The 19,185-nt window shown below is 57.0% G+C and overlaps 1 non-coding gene across 1 annotated transcript in view; it reads left to right on the plus strand.

Annotated features, from left to right (window-relative positions):
• Positions 1 to 7,271: 7,271 nt before the first annotated feature.
• LOC129034740 (uncharacterized) overlaps positions 7,272 to 19,185 on the plus strand; it is a 29,732-nt gene continuing 17,818 nt past the window's right edge. Inside the window, exon 1 of the transcript XR_010125988.1 lies at positions 7,272 to 7,451. This is a non-coding gene — a transcript (uncharacterized LOC129034740). The remainder of the gene's footprint in view (positions 7,452 to 19,185) is intronic.

Raw genomic sequence — 19,185 nt, forward strand, 5'->3', positions numbered from 1 at the left:
TATCCGGCATCCTACCAGGCGTCTGAGCGTGTTCCCAGCACGATGTTTGCATCTCGACCTGCAGAGTCAGGTTAGTCCTCAAGTCTGAAGCTCCCCACGACTCTCTCTTCCTCTGCTCTTGTGAGATCATCACATCTGCGATTTCAGCCCTGCCTGGCTCCCCTGCGCTTCTATTGCTTCCCTGCCGCCTTGTCCTCAGCAGCGTCACTCACAGCCCCACCGAGCTCTTCAACTGGTTTGTGAATTACCTCATTGACTGGTTTTCATGTGCGTCCAGGACTATAAATTTTATTTCCAAGATTTCCACCTGGTTGACTGAAACAGGCATTCATTGATGCGTTCACTCAACAAACTCCCATGAGGCCTCCACTGCAGGGCACCTGCGGGGACTTCTGGCTCCCAGAGGGGCCTGGCGTCTGGAGGGAGAAACGGAAGGAGACTGAAGGGCGCCTGAGGTGGGCGGGCGGCACGGGCAGCAAGCCAGGGCAGCAATCTTTTTTTTTTTTTGAGACAGAGTCTTGCTCTGTCGCCCAGGCTGGAGTGCAGTGGCACGATCTTGGCTCACTGCAACCTCTGCCTCCTGGGTTCAAGCAATTCTCCTGCCTCAGCCTCCCGGGTAGCTGGGATTCCAGGTGTCCAACACCATGCCCGGCTAATTTTTTTTGTATATTTAGTGCAGACGGGGTTTCATCATGTTGGCCAGGCTGGTCTCAAACTCCTGACCTCAGGTGATCCACCCGCTTTGGCCTCCCAAAGGGCTGGGATTATAGGCGTGAACCACCAGGCCCGGCTGATTTTCAACATTACCAAATATCTAATCAGTGTCCGTCTCCACAATTGTTGCGTAATGTGCTTCGTTTTGTTTACAGTTTGCATGACTCAGGATCCAAATCAAGCCATAGGTCTACACTTGCTTCCTCTCGATTGTTTCTTTCATTGTATCTTCTTCAATCCCCTGCACAGCTGGTTGTGGAAGAAACAGTTCCTAGTCCTGAGAGTTTCTGCTGACATTCCAAGGTGTCTCCCGCCTGTCCCCGAATCCTGTAAATCAATGTGAGACCTGGAGGCCTAATCAGTGTCTTAGTGTGGGTCCCCAAGATGCAGAGCCTGAGCTAAGGGGCTTGGGGTGGGTTGGGCTGGGAGCTTTCCTCGGCCGACCACCTTAGGGAGTCAGAAAGGGGCAGAGAGTGTGAAATGGGAAGAAACAGCAACGCTGAAGAAAAGGTGCATCCCAGGGCTGCCTGAGTCCCCAGGAGAGCTCCCCCTGCACTGTGGGCCCCAGCCAGAGAAGGCCTGGGACGGAGACCCACTGGGGGGCCTCCTAGGGAGCAGCCAGAGGGGCGAACCTGGGTGGGGGGACGGAGCGCCTGCCACACCTGTATTCAGGGTGGATTTTTAAGCAAGATCTCATTGTAGCGGTGTCGCTTTCCTACCAGGAGGCACGTGACATCCGGCCATCTCTCTGGTAATGTTCACATCAATGACGGTTGTTACCTGTGTCATTATCTCACTGGGGCTGTGACGGGGGAGAGTTTATTCTGTAATTTCTTCATTTACCAGCTCCAATGTTCCTAGAGAGAAGCGAGCACTCACCAGGTCTTTGGCCGTCCCGAGGTGTCGTGTGCATAAGGGAGGATGAGCGGCTGGTTGACCCCCACCCTTCACCAGTTTAGTAAATAACAAGCTGGTGCCCCAGAGCCCATCCACAGCAGATTTTCAGTGGCATTATGCATTCATGGTGTAAGCATCCTTAGTGTGCTTCAATCAGTGGTTTCAGTTGTGGCCGGCGCAGGTCTCTTTGGGTGGCCTCAGGTCCAGCGGTCCTCACAGCTCCCTTTCCTTGTCCATCTGGTGATCCACATCCAGGCACATTCAGCCCTCCTCTCGCTCCTGGTGCCTCTGAAACAGTGACAGCTCCTTTTATGCACAGACCTCATTCTGCACCCGCGTGGTTTCCAGGCCGGCTTCCACTGATGGAGTTTCTTCCTCGTCACAGGTCATATTTTCCTCTTTGCATGTCTGATAACTTTCGATTAGATGCAGGCGTTGTTCACTCTCCCTGTTGAGTTCTGAGTATATTTGCATTCCTATTAAATGTCCCTGTGCTTTGCTCTGGACAAAGTCTAGTTACTTGGAGACACATTGGTCCTCTCCAGCCTTCTGAGCTTTTGAGTCTGGACCAGCACAGAGTTCGCTCCTGTCCCACAGCTGATCGCCCTGCCTGGTGCCCCTGGGGCCACGAGGACATCCTGGGGCCGGTAGGGGTGCAAAGACTCCCAGCCCTGTTCCGCCAGCTTCTTTCCAGAGTCCTTCCCAGCTCCGGGCAGCTCCCCCATGCCTGCCCCATCCTGGAGCTCTGGCTGTGGGCAGTCCCTCCTCTCCGTCCCTGCCCTGTGGACTCTGGTGTGTGGGCCTCCCTGACTCCCAGCTTTGCCCCCTCCACCCAGCTCCTCTCCCTGAGTTGCAGCCAGGAGGCTTCCTTTAGGCCTCGCCCCATTTGCTCCTCTCTCAGGCACCATGTCCTGTGCTCCCTGATGCCCAGTGTCTGAAGATCATTGGATGTATTTTGTCCACTATTTCAGCTGCTTCGGGAAAGAGGGTAAACTCACGCCCTGCACACACATGCCGATGGCATGGAGATTGAGGCTCTGAGCTTTGCCTCCACCTGGTGTGAAAATACGTCATCTTCTGGCTTTGCAGTCAGTGCTGTGCATCTCAGTTTTGATCTGCTTTGTAGTTTTATGTGTCTCATGAGGGAATTCAGGGAGATACAAAATTCTTGCTACTGCCACCATCTTCCCAGAATCCACAAGGATTTATTTATTTATTTATTTTATTTTGAGACAGGGTCTTCCTCTGTCATCTGGGCTGGAGTGCAGCGGTGCAATCTCGGCTCACTGCAACTTCCACCTGCTGGGCTCAAGCAATCCTCCCACCTCAACCTCCCAAGGAGCTGGGGCCATGGATGCACACCACCACACACCACCATGCCCAGACACTTGTTGTTGTTGTTGTTTATTTTTAGTAGAAACAGGGTTTCACCATGTTGCTCAGGCTGGTCTTGAACTCCTGGGTTCAAATGATCCACCAGTCTCGGCCTCTCAAAGTGCTGGGGTTATAGGTGTGAGCCACTGCACCCCGCCTATTTTTATTTTTTAATTTTTTACTTTTTTAAGAGACAGGGGCCAGGCATGGTGGCTCATGCCTGTCATCCCAGCACTTTGGGAGGCCGAGACAGGTGAATCACCTGAGGTCAGGAGTTCGAGACCGACCTGGCCAACATGCCAAGACTCCATCTCTACTAAAAATTCAAAAATTAGCCAGGTGTGGTGGCACATGCCTGTAATCCCAGCTACTTGAGAGGCTGAGGCACGAGAATTGCTTGAACCCGGGAGGTGGAGGCTGCAGTGAGCCGAGATCATGCCACTGCACTCCAGCCTAGGTGACAGTGTGAGACTCCATATCAAAAAAAAAAAAAAAAGAAGAAGAAGAAAAGAAAAGAGATGGGGTCTCACTATGTTATTCCAGGCTGGTCTCAAACTCCTGCGCCCAAGCAATCCTCCCGCCTCAGCTCCCAAAGTGCTGGGACTACAGGTGTGAGCCGCACTGGCCTCCACAAAGCATTTTTAGGGCAGGCCAATGGGTAGAATGTTCGATCGTAAATGGGTAGAACTTCAATGGTCCCTGCTCCGGGTAAATGGCAGCAACTGTGAGCCCTTTTCTCATCTCGCAGGACAGCATATCCTGGATACCGGAGGTCACTCCGTAAGTAAGAGTGTGTGGTGCCATCTGTCTCTTCTTTATCAGTCTTCTTTATCTTTATCTCTTCTTTATTCACTATCCAAGGTGTGGAGGTTCAAGAGTGTATCCAATTAACCGTGTGGATGGCCATGTTTTCAATTTTTCTGTTATACATTATGCTGCAATTAATAGCCTTGGTCATCCATCTTTTTTATTCCTGCCATTTATCTCTGGAATAAAGTCCTATTTGGGGCCGCTGGGCTGAAGGATAAATGCCCATGTACTTTGCTGGATACTATCAAACGCTCCTCTGCTCTGACCACTCACGTCTGAGAGCCCTGTTTCCTGACAGCCTTGCCAACAAGGTGAGTGAGTGTCAGGGAGAGCCCTGGGCGGAGTGAGCTTGGGGAAACAGGCAGAGGTGGGAGCAGGGACCTCAGAGGACGTCCTTATCATCACGCGCTGGGTGGAGCGCTCCCACCTGGGTGTGACGGGACCCACTGGTTGGCTGCTCTGTTCAGGATTGACTGGGGGTGGGGGGCCCGGGGCTGTGGTACCAGTTCCAGCAGGACAGGGCGGGTTTGGGCCAGAGCAGCCTTGGAAAGCCATGGCTGGATGATGGGAAATTTCCAAGACAGAGCTGGCAGGACTTTCTGATGAAAACAGAAGAGAGCAATTGGGAACCAGACCACATGTCTGTACCCCAGCAACAGAAAGGGTGGTGACAAAGGCAGTTGGATTTACCCCACAAAGTCCTGGAGCATTTGGTTGAGATATGGGGGTGGGCGCAGACGCCTGATGTGCTTAAGAGAGAACTCGGGGAGGGAAATTGGAGAAAGAGTTCCTGAAGAGTGATGCTGTGAAGACAGCAGAGAAGCACAGGGTCCAGAGAGCTCTTTCTGTTCTGCTCCATCCTCAAGGATGAGCAGACCTTCTGCCAGTTTGTGAGTGACCAGAATGATCCGCCAGAGAGGCACCCAATGGCCCTAGGAGGCCCTAGTGACTGGGCGGGCAGGGAGGGCGGACCAGCACCCTGGGGAAGGTTGGGGCACCCTCTGGGGGAGACAGGGGCCTCCCCTCTGCTCCAGTCTGCTTGTGCCATGATTTCTGCCTCCTTTCTTTATAGCTCTGCTAAGGAATACGTGCCTGTATGTAATATGTGCACACCCCTGAACTCACACCAGGACAACACACACTGCCGACACCCTAGGCTTCTTTGGCCCTGATGCCCCCACCCTCGGGCCTTGGCTGAGCGAGGTCCCAGGAGGGTGCAGGTGGGAGACCTGGCTGGCTGCGGATGGGCCATGGATGGCCGCTTTGGGCATGAGAAGAAGAGGGTGCAGAGGACTCTGGGGTCTTGCCTCAGGACTGGCGGTGGGGGGTGCTGGGGTACACAGCAGACTCAGGAGGGCCTGGGGAAGCCATCCGGCCATGTGGCGTTTAAGCTTCCTAATGACATTCAGCAGAAACAGAGCTGGACGCAGGGGCCCAGGGCTCAGAGTTGAGGTCTGGGCACCGCTGGCACCCACCCAGGAGAGTAGTGGGCAGCCTAGAGGTAGGGTCTGCACCTCCTTGAGGAGGGGCCTGGGGCCTGGAGTGAGTTCTGAACTGCAGCTTACCACTCTGCCTCTTCCTGAGGCCACCACACTCAGCCCAGGACTGTTCCTGGCCTGCTGGCCACCCCCCCGCCCCTTGCACCCCAGCACCAATACCTTGCCCCTGCCCTCCTTCTGGGATGATCCTCCAGCGCTCCCCTCCACATCTGGGGCCTGCCTCCACCAACTGAAAACGGCAGTCAGGGCTCTTGTGGAGGGGCAGCACCCCAGTACCCCAATCCCAGGCAGCCCTCTCCAGTGGGCCTTTCCCCTGCACTGGGCCACCCCATGGCTCCACGGAGCCCTCCCTTCCGGCGGGGGCAGCAGTGGCCACATTTAGTCCCTCCCCTTCACAGCAGCACACCTGGGAATGCTGTACACATTCACATCTCTGCTCTCTGTCCTCCTCCCACCCAGATAACGCATCCACCCTGTGCTGGAGGTCTCAGCAGGCCCCCGGCCCTTCTCAGGCCCCTCTCAGCAGCGGACTCAAGCTGCTTCCCCAAGTGCTGCACCATACCTGGGCCCTGGGCCCCCTGCCTGGTGGCTGCTCCCGGGGTCCGACTCTAGACTTCACCGGACAGTCGCAGGGTCACTCCCTCAGCCACCCCCTCTCCAGACGGGACGAGCTAATGACTCCCCACTCCTGCTCCACGCCTGCACCCCACAGCCTCGCAGCAAGTGCCCCTGGGCCTACGGGGCCTCCCCTCTCCCCAGGCAACCTCCACACAGCCCGGCGCCCCCGCCGCCTGGAACCACAGTGGTCTCGCTTCCCACCCAAGACCCAACCTGCCCTCCCGTCTTGGGCCGACCGCCCAGAACCCGCAAAGCGGGAGACCATAGGACCCCGCGCGCCTGCACGTCCGCTTCACCCCCGCACGCGCCTCGGTCCTCAGATCCCGCCCTCCCAGGACAGCGTGGGCCCCACGAAGGTGCAAACGCCACCCGTACTGCTCCGCCCTGGCGGAGGGCACAGGGGTCAGGGAGTCCGCACGCGGGGGCCCTGTCTGTCCTGACGCTGAACATAACCTAAATACAAGCCTAACCCTGACAAGACCCGAACCCCTGACCCTGACCCCACCCCTAATCCTGACCCTAACGCTAAATCCAACCCTAACCCTAAACCTAACCCCTGACCCTGACCCCACCCCTAATCCTGACCCTAACCGTAAAACCAACCCTAACCCTAACCCCTAATGCTGACCCTAACCCTAAACCCAGTCCTAATCCTGACTCTAACCCTAAACCTGACCCTAACCCTAAAACCCAACCCTAACCCTAACCCCAACCCTGACCCTAATCCTAAACCCAACCCTAACCCTAGACCAGACCCTAACCCCTGACCCTGACCCCACCCCTAATCCTGACCCTAACCATAAAACCAACCCTAACCCTAACCCCTAATGCTGACCCTAGCCCTAAACCCAGTCCTAACCCTGACTCTAACCCCTAACCCTGACCCTAACCCTAAAACCCAACCCTACCCCTAACCCCTACCCCCAACCCTAACCCTGACTCTGACCCCTAACCCGACCCCCGACCCTAACCCTGACCCTTAACCCTGCCGGGAGGGCGCTCAGTCCCGGCTCCCAGAAAGGACAGCAGCACCCGTACCGGACGGCACCCCCGGAGGGACCCGGGCCTGAGGACCCTGCTGCTCCAGCGCCCCAGCTCACGATCGTCCAGGACCCGTCGGGTCCCTCAGCGCAGCGCGGTCCTGTCGTCCCCTGACCACGCCCCTCGTGGCCCAGCCCTATGCCCCGCCCCTAACCCTCGCGCCCGGAGGCTCCCTCGGCCGAGCCCAGGCCCGAAGCGCCTGCGCTCTCTGACCACGCCCCCGCCCCATCCCCGCCCCTATCCCCGCCCCTTACCGCCCGGCCCCGCCCACGCCCCTTGCCGCGGGGTGGGAGCCCAGCAGCACACCGCGCATGCTCCGAGCGCGGCGCCCCCGACGCGGCGCTCGGCTCGGCTCGGGCATTTCCGCCTCTTTGTTTTAAACTCCGGACGGGCTTTTTTCTCCTCCTCTTGGGGGGGACCCAGAGGGAGCGGCGCCCCCTCCCCCCTCCGGCGCGGACCCCGCGTGCGCCTTGCTCGCCCGCAGCCCCGAGACCGCAGGTCAGTGAGTCCGCCCCGCCTGGCCTGGGCCCTCGGCTCCCGCTCCTCAGGCTGCGGCCTCGGCCGGTGTCCGGCCCGGAAGGCTCCGAACCCCGGGCCCGCGCTCCGTCGTCCCCGTCGGCCTGGCCCGGGAAGCCCTTGGCAGGCCCGGGGGAGGGCTGGAGCCCGGGAGGGCCGGCACCCCAGCCCAGGCAGGACTCCGGGAGGTCGAAGACCCCAGCCCAGGCAGGACTCCGGGAGGGCCAAGACCCCAGCCCAGGCAGGACCCCGGGAGGTCGAAGACCCCAGCCCAGGCAGGACCAGGGAGGACCAAGACCCCAGCTCAGGCAGGATCCAGGGAGGGCTGGGACAGCAGCCCAGGCAGGCCGCAGGGAGGGCAAGACCCCAGCCCAGGCAGGACATAGGGAGGGCAAGACCCCAGCCCAGGCAGGCCGCAGGGAGGGCAAGACCCCAGTCCAGGCAGGACGCAGGGAGGGCGAGACCCCAGCCCAGGCAGGACCCAGGTAGGGCGAGACCCCAGCCCAGGCCGGACCCCGGCAGGGCCAAGACCCCAGCCCAAGCAGGACCCCCGAGGGCCAAGACCCCAGCCCAGGCAGGACCCCCGAGGGCCAAGACCCCAGCCCAGGCAGGACCGCGGGAGGGCCAAGACCCCGGCCCGGGCAGGACCCAGGGAGGGCCAAGACCCCAGCCCGGGCAGGACCCAGGGAGGCCTAAGACCCCAGACCGGGCAGGACCCCGGGAGGGCCAAGACCCCAGCCCGGGCAGGACCCCGGGAGGGCCAAGACCTCAGCCCAGGCAGGACCCTGGGAGGGTGAAGACCCCAGCCCAGGCAGGACCGCGGGAGGGCCGGGACCCCAGCCCAGGCAGGACCCTGAGAGGGTGAAGACCCCAGACCAGGCAGGATCCTGGGAGGGCCGGGACCCCAGCCCAGGCAGGACCCTGGGAGGGTCGAGACCCCAGCCCAGGCAGGACCCCGGGAGGGCTGGGTCCTCAGACCAGGCAGGATCTGAAGAGAGTTGGGCTCTGGGATTGCACAGGACCCCCAGAGTGCTAGGACACCATGACACATCATCCAGGAGGGTCTGACCCTGGGACAGGTCACCGAGAAGGGCTGGGACCCCAAGATGGGTCACCAAGGAGGCTCGGACCTGGCCACCTGGCAGGGCCCAGGGAGGGCTAGGACCCTGGGAAGAATCACGGAGGAGGGCCAGACCTAGGGACCAGGCAGAACCCAAAGAATGCCAGGACCGCAGAATAGATCCCCCAGGAAGGTCCTGCCTTAAAGTGGGTCACAGACAAGGGCCAGGACCCCATGACCATAATTCAGGAGGACCTGACCCTGGAGCAGTCCTGTGAGTCCTGTGAGCACTGCTGGGACCCTGAGACCGCCTTGCCTCCCCCGGGACCCTGGGACAGCCCCGTCTTCCCTGGGACCCTGAGACAGCCCTGTTTTCACCCGGGGCCCAGGACCCTGAGAAGCTCTGTTTTCACCCGGGGGCCGGGACCGTGGGACAACCCTGTTTTCACCCGGGGCCTGGGACCCTGAGACAGTCCTGTCCTCCCCGGGGCCCAGGACCCTGAGACAGCCCTGTTTTCACCCGGGGCCCAGGACCCTGAGACAGCCCTGTTTTCACCCGGGGGCTGGGACCCTGAGACAACCCTGTTTTCACCCGGGGGCCGAGGACCCTGAGACAGCCGTTTTCACCCGGGGGCCAGGACCCTGCGAAGCTCTGTTTTTACCCGGGGGCCGGGACCATGGGACAGCCCTGTTTTCACCCGGGGGCCTGGGACCCTGGGACAGCCCTGTTTTCACCTGGGGCCCGGCACCCTGAGACTGGACAGTGAGAAGGGCTCATGACATGGGCAGGCTCCTAGATGACCAGGACCTCAAATGGGGTCACTTAGGGTCGGGACACTGGTGTGGACGGGGAAGAAGGCTAGGCTCTCAAAGAGGACCTGATGAGAGCTGGAACTTCCAGACAGGTCCTCAGAGGGCTGGGACTCCTGAACAAGTCACTGAGGAGCATGTAGGCCCCAAGACTAGACGGTAAGGAGTACTGGGACCCTTGTGGGGGAATCCAGCAGTGTCCTGAATCTGCCCAGCCCACTCCGCTGGACGCACCTGCTGTGAAGGCCAGGCATCTGGCATCCTGGTACCCGAGGCCCTTTCCATGAGACCCTGGGCCAGCCCCACAGCCCCTGCACATGAACCGCCTAGGTGGTACCTGGGGTAGGTATGAGGCAGGGGCCTCAGGGTTCCAGGAGCTCCCAGCCCACAGGCTCCACACCTCAGGCTGGCACTGTGCCCTCCCCTCTCAGCCCCTCGTCCAGGGCTGCTGTCCTGTCCTTGCCTTGGCTGTGGTCCGTGTCCAGCACCTTCGACCCCTCCTGCCCCTCTCCCCATCTTCAAGGTCACGTGAGTGCCCCACTTCCTCAGTGTAGAGGCGTTTCCAGTGTCCGGGAGACTTGGAGGAGGGGTGGGGTCTGAGCTGGGATGTGGACTCCTGGGCATATTTTGGGGACAGTTGGTCCAAGTCAGGAAAGTTGGAGCAGGCAAGGCTGTTTCCCACTCCCTCTCCAGTAAGGGAAGGAATTAAAGGATCCTGGTGGTGTTCGGGGTGGGGGCGGGGGTTGGTTTATTTCTCTGAAACCTTTGAATCAGCCTTTCATCGAAAACTTGTGGGTGTTTTCCTTTAATTTGGAAGTGGTAATGAAAAAGTGGGGTGCATGAGGTATTCAGAAGCGAGCGGTCTATGCCGTCCTTTGACTAGGGAAGCGTTGTCTAGTGACATCTTGTCAGGGGTGTTTGGAGAGGGTGGTCATCCCAGGAACCCCGCTCCCAGAGGGTGCCATGTGACTGCTTGGTGTGCTGCACATTTCCCAAAAGAGTGAATGATGCAAGAACAAATGAATGAAAGGCAAAAGTGAATGATGCAAGAACAAATGAATGAAAGGCAAAAGTGAATGATGCATGAACAAATGAATGAAAGGCAAAAGTGAATGATGCATGAACAAATGAATGAACGGCAGGGCCACTCTTCAGAGACATCCCCTTGGATTAGGCGTGCGGGCTTGCCTAGAAGTTGGGCAGTGCAATGAGGTGTAACCCTAAAACTCTGAGCTATCTAGACTCCCAAGAGAGACACTGAATTAGATGGTTTGGGATTTCATCTTTGCCACAGCTTCACTTCTTGGTTACTTAGGAGAAAACCGTGTTAGGTTTTCAGCTTAACATTTCGGGGTACTCAGTGTCAGCCACATTGTGTTCCTGCGTGGTCAGCCTGGACCTAGAAGCTTTTACTCGCCCAGTGTAACCGCCAGGGACCTTTTTACTCAACACTTCCTTCTGATTTGCTCTTTTGACATATCCTTTACTGTTTTTTAAACGTCATTTGCTTTGTGAAATTGTGGAAGAGGCTTGTGAAGCTGAGTGTTCAGGTTTGTTTGGCTCTGTACTGTCTGGTTCCCAGGTTTTTAGAGGTGTGGCCATGCTGAGTGGTTGTATTATTTATATATTGCTGTGTGACAGATTACCCCAGAACCCCTGCCTTAAACCAACAGTCCAATGATATTTTACTGTTTCTGTGGGTTGGGAGACCAGGTGGGCTCTGGCTCAGGGACCTCCCATCTGGGGTTGTGTCTCCTCTGAAGGCTGGACTGGGGAGGGTCCACAGCCAGGCTGTGTCACATGACTGTGGGCTGGAGACCTCAGTTCCTTTCTCTATAGGGCAGCTCCGAGGGAGCCCATGCCAAGCCAGAGAGGGACAGGAAGGACGTCCCGTCTTTGTGGAGTGACATTCTACCAGTTTTGCCAAGAGTCATTCGGCCCCTACACACTGGAGGGGAGGGGACTCCAAAACAGTGGGCATACGATGGGCAGGCGGGGTCACTGGAACACTTAAAGCCTGCCCAGCGCAGCGGTGCTGTGAGCCTGGCACCTGTCAGGGCACTGGAGAGACATCCCGTAAGTAAATCAGTGATTGCGTGTGGAGTGACGTGTTAAGATGAGGATGTGACCATTCAGCTGTCTCTTTAATTGGTGTGGATTTCTCCGATGTCACCATCATGATTGAGATATTTGTGATATGTAAAAGAAGATGAATTACAGATAGAAAGGATTCTTAGGAATTAACCTGCAATTTGGGATACCAGTAGCAAGCCAAAAGACCCCCCACAAATTAAATTACAAGGCATGTGTCACTGATGTCAAATCTTTTCCGACAGCTTCAAGTGCAAGGATTTTTGCTGTTCCCAGAGTCCCCTCATTTTCTTCTTGCCAGTGATTTTGCTCCAGAAATTATCCACCGGCTTCTGTTAAGTTTTCCTAAACCATTTTAAATATATGGGGGAAACGTTTTTACCACTTACGGTAGACCTTGCACATGCAGTTATTTGTGACTTCATAAAAATGCTGTAGGAGACGTGAGACCCTGCCCATATTGGACATTTGACCGGTGTGAGGACTTAGCTCCAGGGTCCAGGCACTACTGTGAGCCAGAGCCTCTGCTCCCAGCCCACACCCTCCACTCCACAGGGAGCCGGACCCCATGCCTCCCTCCGGTTCTGGGCTGGAGCTAGGGCAGGAAGGGGACCTGTCCTGGACTCTGGAGACCTCAGCCGCCCCTCCCACCATGCCGCATTCTCTAGACCACCGTGGCTCTGTAGCAAAATCGAGGAGCTGCAGGGTGCGGCAGGGGCCCTTTGCCATGCGCTAGAATTGTTTACTTGGGTTTTTTGATTTGGATTATAAAGTGAGTCTTGTTTTGGTGTATGTTGTTACTCTTTATTAAATGGCAGGATTTATTTTGTTTGCAGCCTTATTTTTGGTTAATGGTTAGAATTGAAGTTGAAAATGTAATTTTTCTACAGAATTAGGCGCGCGTGTGTAATTTTTCTACAAAAATTAGCCGAGCATGGTGGTGGGCACCTGTAATCCCAGCTGCTCAGGAGGCTGAGGCAGGAGAATCGCTTGAACCCGGGAGACGGAGTTTGCAGTGATCTGAGATTGCACTCCAGACTGGGCGACAGAGTGAGACTCTGTCTGAAAAAAAATAAAAAGTAAAAAAAAAAGAAAAGAAAATGTAATTTTTCTTTTACCATTGAAATATAGTGAGGTTTAGGGACAGTTTCCTATTGTTTATCTATTTTTTATTATGATATTTGCTGTTAATATTGCAAAAATATGGTACAATTAATTGTGCTTCAAAAATTGAAATTATTTTTAATTTCATACATTGATAGTTTATCATTGAATTTTAAAAATGTGAGGCCTTAAGAAAAACAAGACAAAACTATCTTTCCAGATCTGCCACGTTTCTCCCGACAGAACTGAATTATGCAAATGCCAAAATGACAAAGAACAATAGTGAATGTTGCCTAGGTGCATTTTTGTAGAATTATCCACTAAGTTAAGCAAAACTCCCATTGATAGGAACTAATACTCTAGAAAATATAGTCTTTCAACCTATTGTTATATTGACTTGCTTTTTTTTTAAGATAAACTCTAATATTTTTGTTTGTTTGTTTTTGTTTTTTTTGTTTGTTTGTTTTGAGATGGAGTTTAGCTCTTGTAGCCCAGGCTGGAGTGCAGTGGCGCGATCTCGGCTCACTGCAACCTCCGCCTCCTGGTTCAAGCAATTCTCCTGCCTCAGCTCCCTAAGTAGCTGGGATTACAGGCTCCCACCACCACGCCCGGCTAAGTTTTTGTATTTTTAGTAGAGACGGGGTTTCGCCATGTTGGCCAGGCTGGTCTCGAACTCCTGACCTCATGATCCACCCGCCTCGGCCTCCCAAAGTGCTGGGATTACAGGCGTGAGCCACCGCGCCCGGCCAATAAACTCTAATATTTAGGTGCATTTAGAGAGTGGATTTGTTGGCTTGGTTTCTTTTTTTTTTTTTTCTCAAATTCATTGATATTTGCTGGGCTTTGCTACATTAACAGCAAATTCCAGATGTTTAATAAGAAATAGACGCAAAGAGAGGAAATGTGTCTGCAGACCTCCTTGAAACGCCCTCTAATCAATGGGTCCTGTTGGCCTCGTGGGTCTTATGGGGGCTGTGGGCCTCGTGGGAGCTGTGGGCCTCGTGGGAGCTGTGGGCCTCATGGGGGCTGTACGGCCTTGTTGGGGGCCTGTGGGCCTCATGAGGGCTGTGGGCCTGGTGGAGGCTGTGGCCTTGTGGGTCCTGTGTGCCTCCTGGGTCCTGTGTGGCCTGGTGGGGGCTGTGTGCCTTGTGGGTCCTGTGTGGCCTGGTGGGGGCTGTGTGCCTTGTGGGTCCTGTGTGCCTCCTGGGTCCTGTGTGGCCTGGTGGGGGCTGTGTGCCTCCTGGGGGCTGTGGCCAAGTGGGTCCTATGTGCTTTGTGGGTCCTGTGTGGCCTGGTGGAGGCTGTGGCCTCATGGGGGCTGTAGCCTCGTGGGTTGTGTGTGGCCTGGTGGGGGCTGTGGCCTTGTGGGTCTTGTGTGGCCTCGGGGCTGTGGCCTCGTGGGTCCTGTGTGGCCTCGTGGGGCTGTTGCCTTGTGGGTCCTGTGTGGCCTGCTGGGGGCTGTGGCCTCATGGGGGCTGTGGCTTTGTGGGTCCTGTGTGGCCTGCTGGGGACTGTGGCCTCGTGGGGGCTGTGGCTTTGTGGGTCCTGTGTAGCCTGGTGGGGGCTGTGGCTTTGTGGGTCCTGTGCAGCCTCGTGGGGGCTGTGGCCTCATGGGTCCTGTGTGGCCTCGTGGGGGCTGTGGCCTCATGGGTCCTGTGTGGCCTGGTGGGGGCTGTGGCCTTGTGGGTCCTGTGTGGTCTTGTGGGTCCTGTGTGGCATCGTCAGGGCTGTGGCCTGGTGGGGGCTGTGGCCTCATGGATCCTGTGTGGCCTCGTGGGGGGCTATGACTTTGTGGCTGCGTCTCCTGTCTGGGTCTTGTGAGCTGTTACATTTCCAGGCTCTTGATCAGGGCGTGGCCCGTATTAGATGCTCAATAAACAGTAACCGGAAGCTGATCCTCATGGATGCTGTGTGGAGCTGTTCTGAGGTGGCATGAGTATGAACTTGTTGGATTCCTGATGCCGCCCAGGAATCAGACCATAAAAGCTGTGCTTATTTCACAGTGTGAGCCTGGCACGGCAGAGAGCGCACAGGGCAGGCATCATTGGAATGTGGGGGCCACGAGAGCTCACCTTAAAATTTTTTAAATGTTAAGTGATTTTAATTTACTTTTTTACCCAAATTTTTGTTAAGAAAAAAAATCGCAATACAGAAAAATGGAGAAAATTATACAGTGAGCACTTGCTGTGGTCTGAACTTCTGTGTCCTCCAGAATCCATGGGGGACCCTAACCCCCAAGGTGGTGGTGTCAGGCGCGGGGCCCTCGGAAGGCTCTGCCCTGATGATGGGACCAGCGCCCTCTCTGTCATTTGAGGACACGAGAGAAGGCGCTGCCTGTGGGGACTCTGACCCCACCAGCCCCCAAATCTGCCAGCGCCTTGATTCTGGACTCCCAGCCTGCAGAACTGAGGTGTGTTCTGTGGTTTGTCAGCTGCTCAGCGTAAGGGGCTTTGGTCGCAGCCGCCTGAACAGACCAGGACGGCACCCTCTACTGCCCAGACCCACTCATGGCCGTTTGGCCGCATTTGCTTCCTCTCCTTCTCTCAGTTGGACTCACCTGTGAGCGGCTCCGGACAGGAGCCTTGCTGGGAAGGTGAGTCCCGCCTGAGAGCAAGAACTAGGGGAGGCCCCCACACTGCTGCAGCCCCACTGTGACCTTAGGACGGTGGCGCCTACTTCACAGTGTTACTTGATTTTCAGGCTGCCTTACCTCTTCCCAGCTGTCTTGAGCATGTCTCCATGTTTTCCTGAACCAGAGTCAGCCAGGGCCTGGCTTGCCCTGGAGGTCCTGGCCCTTCTGACCATGCCAGGTGAGACCCCCGGGCGCTGGAGGTCTTGTCTCCCTGTCCACGGACCAGGCTCACATCCTTCCCACTCCACTGCCTTCTGCCAGGCCAGCGGAGACATGGCCCCTGACGTCCTCTTCAGTCTCAGCTGGAGAAAGCTGCTCTGGAGGGACTCTTCTCACTAGGTCACGCAAACCTGGGCACTCCCGATTTTGAGGTAGCTTATTTGGGACCTTAATTACAGCTTCAAAAGTCCCTTTACAGCAGTCCGTGGATCAGTATGTGAGTAACAGAACTGGGCGTCGGTGCTGGGACCCTGTAGACACTGAGGGTGAGAACTGGGCGTCGGTGCTGGGACCCTGTAGACACTGTGAGTGTGAGAACTGGGTGTCGGTGCTGGGACCCTGTAGACACTGAATGTGAGAACTGGGCGTCGGTGCTGGGACCCTGTAGACACTGAGGGTGAGAACTGGGCGTCGGTGCTGGGACCCTGTAGACACTGAGGGTGAGAACTGGGCGTCGGTGCTGGGACCCTGTAGACACTGAGGGTGAGAACTGGGCGTCAGTGCTGGGATCCTGTAGACACTGTGAGTGTGTGAGAACTGTGTGTCGGTGCTGGGACCCTGTAGTTACTGTGAGTGTGTGAGAACTGGTTGTCGGTGCTGGGACCCTGTAGACACTGAGTGTGAGAACCGGGTGTTAGTGCTGGGACCCTGTAGACACTGAGTGTGAGAACTGGGTGTTGGTGCTGGGACCCTGTAGACACTGAGGGTGAGAACTGGGTGTGGGTGCTGGGACCCTGTAGACACTGAGTGTGAGAACTGGGTGTGGGTGCTGGGACCCTGTAGACACTGAATGTGAGAACCGGGTGTGGGTGCTGGGACCCTGTAGACACTGAGGGTGAGAACTGGGTGTTGGTGCTGGGACCCTGTAGACACTGAGGGTGAGAACCGGGTGTCGGTGCTGGGACCCTGTAGACACTGTGAGTGTGAGAACTGGGTGTCGGTGCTGGGACCCTGTAGACACTGAGGGTGAGAACCGGGTGTGGGTGCTGGGACCCTGTAGACACTGAGGGTGAGAACTGGGTGTCGGTGCTGGGACCCTGTAGACACTGAGGGTGAGAACCGGGTGTCGGTGCTGGGACCCTGTAGACACTGTGAGTGTGAGAACTGGGTGTCGGTGCTGGGACCCTGTAGACACTGAGGGTGAGAACCGGGTGTGGGTGCTGGGACCCTGTAGACACTGAGGGTGAGAACTGGGTGTCGGTGCTGGGACCCTGTAGACACTGAGGGTGAGAACTGGGTGTCGGTGCTGGGACCCTGTAGACACTGTGAGTGTGAGAACTGGGTGTGGGTGCTGGGACCCTGTAGACACTGAGGGTGAGAACTGGGTGTCGGTGCTGGGACCCTGTAGACACTGTGAGTGTGAGAACTGGGTGTTGGTGCTGGGACCCTGTAGACACTGAGGGTGAGAACCGGGTGTCGGTGCTGGGACCCTGTAGACACTGAGTGTGAGAACCGGGCGTCGGTGCTGGGACCCTGTAGACACTGAATGTGAGAACCGGGTGTGGGTGCTGGGACCCTGTAGACACTGAGGGTGAGAACTGGGTGTCGGTGCTGGGACCCTGTAGACACTGTGAGTGTGAGAACTGGGTGTTGGTGCTGGGACCCTGTAGACACTGAGGGTGAGAACCGGGTGTCGGTGCTGGGACCCTGTAGACACTGTGAGTTTGAGAACTGGGCGTCGGTGCTGGGACTCTGTAGACACTGAGGGTGAGAACCGGGTGTGGGTGCTGGGACCCTGTAGACACTGAGGGTGAGAACCGGGCGTCGGTGCTGGGACCCTGTAGACACTGAGGGTGAGAACCGGGCGTCGGTGCTGGGACCCTGTAGACACTGAGTGTGAGAACTGGGTGTCGGTGCTGGGACCCTGTAGACACTGTGAGTGTGAGAACTGGGTGTGGGTGCTGGGACCCTGTAGACACTGTGAGTGTGAGAACCGGGCGTCGGTGCTGGGACCCTGTAGACACTGAGGGTGAGAACTGGGTGTCGGTGCTGGGACCCTGTAGACACTGTGAGTGTGAGAACTGGATGTCGGTCCTGGGACCCTGTAGACACTGTGAGTGTGAGAACTGGGTGTCGGTGCTGGGACCCTGTAGACACTGAGGGTGAGAACCGGGTGTCGGTGCTGGGACCCTGTAGACACTGAGGGTGAGAACTGGGTGTCGGTGCTGGGACCCTGTAGACACTGAGGGTGAGAACTGGGTGTCGGTGCTGGGACCCTGTAGACACTGAATGTGAGAACCGGGTGTCGGTGCTGGGACCCTGTAGACACTGTGAGTGTGAGAACTGGATGTCGGTGCTGGGACCCTGTAGACACTGAGGGTGAGAACCGGGTGTGGGTGCTGGGACCCTGTAGACACTGAGGGTGAGAACCGGGCGTCGGTGCTGGGACCCTGTAGACACTGAGTGTGAGAACTGGGTGTCGGTGCTGGGACCCTGTAGACACTGTGAGTGTGAGAACTGGATGTCGGTCCTGGGACCCTGTAGACACTGTGAGTGTGAGAACTGGGTGTCGGTGCTGGGACCCTGTAGACACTGAGTGTGAGAACTGGGTGTCGGTGCTGGGACCCTGTAGACACTGTGAGTGTGAGAACTGGATGTCGGTCCTGGGACCCTGTAGACACTGTGAGTGTGAGAACTGGGTGTGGGTGCTGGGACCCTGTAGACACTGTGAGTGTGAGAACCGGGCGTCGGTGCTGGGACCCTGTAGACACTGTGAGGGTGAGAACCGGGTGTCGGTGCTGGGACCCTGTAGACACTGTGAGGGTGAGAACCGGGTGTCGGTGCTGGGACCCTGTAGACACTGAATGTGAGAACCGGGTGTCGGTGCTGGGACCCTGTAGACACTGAGGGTGAGAACTGGATGTCGGTGCTGGGACCCTGTAGACACTGTGAGTGTGAGAACTGGGTGTCGGTGCTGGGACCCTGTAGACACTGTGAGTGTGAGAACCGGGTGTCGGTGCTGGGACCCTGTAGACACTGAGGGTGAGAACTGGATGTCGGTGCTGGGACCCTGTAGACACTGTGAGTGTGAGAACTGGGTGTCGGTGCTGGGACCCTGTAGACACTGAGGGTGAGAACTGGGCGTTGGTGCTGGGACCCTGTAGACACTGAGGGTGAGAACCGGGTGTCAGTGCTGGGACCCTGTAGACACTGAATGTAAGAATTGGACGTTGGTGCTGGGACCCCATAGACACCGTTAGTTGCGTTCTGACCTTGCCTCTCCTTTCCCGGTGTCGTCTGGCTTTACCGTCTCCAGCTCTACCTCCTTGACGGTCAGCTCACAGCCCCACACCCCTTGGCCTCTGTTGGTGTCCTCCTGTCTGAGGGCCTCGTTCTCCAGCCACCTCTTGGTGGTCCTTTGGGCCCCTGTTGTCGCCTCTGTCTTGGCTCTCTTGCCTCTGTCCGGGGTTGCCTGCTGTCTTCGCAGCCTCACCCTCCTCGGCTGGGTCTCCCCGCGCAGTCTGTCCCCCTTCTTCCTTGCCGTAGGTGTGTTTTTCCTGAGTCATCACTCCCTGGCCACTGTTGAGCTAGTCCCAGCTCGAGCATGATTGCAGTCGGCAGTGGCCGAGCCGGACTGGTACCAGCGCTGCCAACACCGCCTGGCGCAGAAGGTATTTGGCAGGCATTTTCTGAGTGAACATTGGAATGCAGCCTTCCTGAGACCTCTGGAAACGCCTTCGCTTCTTCTCATCCTGAGTAGTCGAGCGGCTGGGCAGGGAATTCTGTGTGGAAGGTCATTTTCTTCAGAGCTCTGGAAGGATGGTGTCTTTGACTTGTAGAATTCAGTGTTGCCGTTGTGA

Source organism: Pongo pygmaeus, chromosome 3, assembly GCF_028885625.2.
Source record: "Pongo pygmaeus isolate AG05252 chromosome 3, NHGRI_mPonPyg2-v2.0_pri, whole genome shotgun sequence".
In the NCBI taxonomy this organism is placed as follows: domain Eukaryota; kingdom Metazoa; phylum Chordata; class Mammalia; order Primates; family Hominidae; genus Pongo; species Pongo pygmaeus.